The sequence below is a fragment of the Poecilia latipinna genome, unplaced genomic scaffold, assembly GCF_001443285.1.
Source record: "Poecilia latipinna isolate Pla-1442-1.1 unplaced genomic scaffold, P_latipinna-1.0 Scaffold1071, whole genome shotgun sequence".
In the NCBI taxonomy this organism is placed as follows: domain Eukaryota; kingdom Metazoa; phylum Chordata; class Actinopteri; order Cyprinodontiformes; family Poeciliidae; genus Poecilia; species Poecilia latipinna.
Window position 1 is genome coordinate 97,056 of NW_015113687.1, and position 2,610 is coordinate 99,665.

Consider the following 2,610-nt stretch of genomic DNA (forward strand, 5'->3'; position numbering starts at 1 on the left):
CAGAGATGAGAATTTTTGCATTTTGGAAATTTTCAGTTTCAAAGTTGACTCAGAAACGACTTTTGAAACTGAAAAGTTGTTTCTGAGTCGACTTTTCGACGTTTCTGAGTCGAAAAGTCGACTCAGACTTTCTGAGTCTTTTCTGAGTCGACTCAGAAAAAAGTCAGAAAAAAAATTTTCTGACTTTTTTTTGTCAGAAAATTTCTAACATTAATCTCAAATTTTCTGAGTTTTGTTTTTTGGTAGAAATGTTCTCGATTTTTCTGGCTGAAGACTCTGGATTTCTGAGAGAGAAAAAATGTCTGCAGAGCCACAAACAGCTGGAGCCCTGAGGAGCCATCTGACCTCTGACCTCATCCGACTCCTCCACCAGCTTTTCCACTGAATGAAGCAGAAAACCTTCAACATAATAAAGTTTAGTTAAATGAACGAGTGAATTTCTGTTTCCTTTGATCAGCTCTGATTTACATGAACGCATCATTTCTTCATCAGTGGATTCTGTGTTTGGTCAGAACCGACCCAGAACCAGAACATCCGGTTCCAGAGACGAAACGGTGCAGAACGTTCCAACATGGCGGCTCCAACAAATCAGGATTTCTCCTGAAACCAGAAGGTTTTCTGGCGGTTTCCGGTCAGCTTCCTGTCCTCTGAACTGTTCTGATGTTTGTGTGTCCAGGCCAACAGGAAGTGAGCGTGTCCCAACAGGAAGTGAGCGTGCGCCTGCTGCAGGACGTGACGTTGGTGTGCTATGGCGGCGTGGCGAACATCTCCGTCCTGAAGTGGAGCCGGTCGGACCTGAGCGGCGGCGGCTACGTTTACTTCTACAGGAACAAGCGCAGCTTCGAGCGCTACCAGCACCGCCACTTCCACGGCAGAGTCATGCTGCGGGACGCCGCCATGACGGGCGGAGACGCCTCGCTCATCCTGAGGAACGCCAGCTTCCTGGACGCCGGGACCTACGAGTGTCACCTGCAGGGGCCGGGCCCCGAGGTCCGCTGCTCCGTCAACCTGACCGTCACAGACACGGGTGAGTCCGGGTCCGGTTCCGGTTCAGGTTCCGTCTGAGTGGTTCTGATCCAGCTGCTGGTTTCTGTTCCTGCAGTGGAGACACCGGCGGCCATGATGGACGGCGGCGTCTGGCCTGAAGATGCTGATGGTGACGGTGGGAAGGAAACAGGAACAAGCAACTCCATCACTGCTGCAGCAGGTGTTGCTGCAGGTGTTGCTGCAGGTGTTGCTGCTGCTGTAATTGTTGTTTCCCTTAAAGTCACATTACAGAGAAAATATTTTATGCCGATAACCTGAATGACTCCATTCATATATTTATTTATTTAAAATGTCATTTTCACTATTAAATATAAAATAAATCTTCAAACTGTGATAAAATGTAAAACTTTTATTTCTGTTAAGAACCTTAAAATGTTTGAATGCCTGACAGGAGAAACATTTTCACCCAAAACTTTAATAATTTTAGATTTTTTGTGAGATGATGACATAAATATAAAAAGTTTTATGTTGAATGATCAGGTAATTATCAGTTATTGGTCGATAATTCAGCCTCTGACAGAAACTGACTCAGGATTTACCTGAAGCCAAATGATCTGATGTGGAAAGAAGGGTTTTAATTCTAGGAAAAAGGGGGTTAGAGGTTCAATGTTTAATTGGATAAAAGATTTTTTACATAATAGATCTATACAAGTAAGAATAGGTCAACAATTGTCAGAATTTTTTTTGTTGAAAATGGAAGACCTCAAGGAAGTGTAGTGAGTCCTTTGATTTTCTCTGCTATGATTAATGATATGTTTGATAAGTTGGATAGTGGAAAGGGTTGTTCACTATTTACTGATGGAGCCATTTGGAAGAGAGGTAAGAACTTGAATTTTATAGTTAAGAAATTACAAGAAGCAATATATAGTATAGAAGAGTGGTCTTTTAAATTTGGATTTAAAATTTATATAGATAAAAAAGACTTTATTTTTCACTAGAAAGAAAGTATCTAATGATTTAAAATTGTATTTGTATAAACATGATTTAGAAAGAGTAAAGGAGTTTAAGTTTTTGGGTTTGTGGATGGATGAAAAACTCACCTGGAGTATTCATATTCAAAAAGTTTAGGATAAGTGTAAGAGAGTTTTAAATGTTATGAGGTGTTTGGTGGGGCGCTGAGAGGAAAGCATTGAAAACAATATATACGGGTTTAATAAGGTCTGTATTAGATTAAGGCAGCCTGGCCTTTGGATCAGCATCAGAAACACTTCTTAAAAATTTTGACATTATTCAGTATTAAGCCTTGAGGTTGTGTACAGGAGCCATCAGAACAACATCAGCTTTACTGGTGCAAATGGGAGAAATACCACTTTATCTCAGAAGATTACAGTGAAAGTCAACTTATTGGAGTTATTTAAAGGGTCAGTATGAAAACCATCCTGGTCAAGAAATTTTAAAACCTAGTTGGGAAGAGGAATACAATAATTTAAATTATTTTGGTTGGGAGACAGAAAACATTATAAAAGGCTTTGATTTATTTCACATAAATATCAAACAGTTCCTCTTTCACCAGCAGTGTTGTGGTCAAGACCACCTAACCTGAGACCAAGACAAGACCAAGAC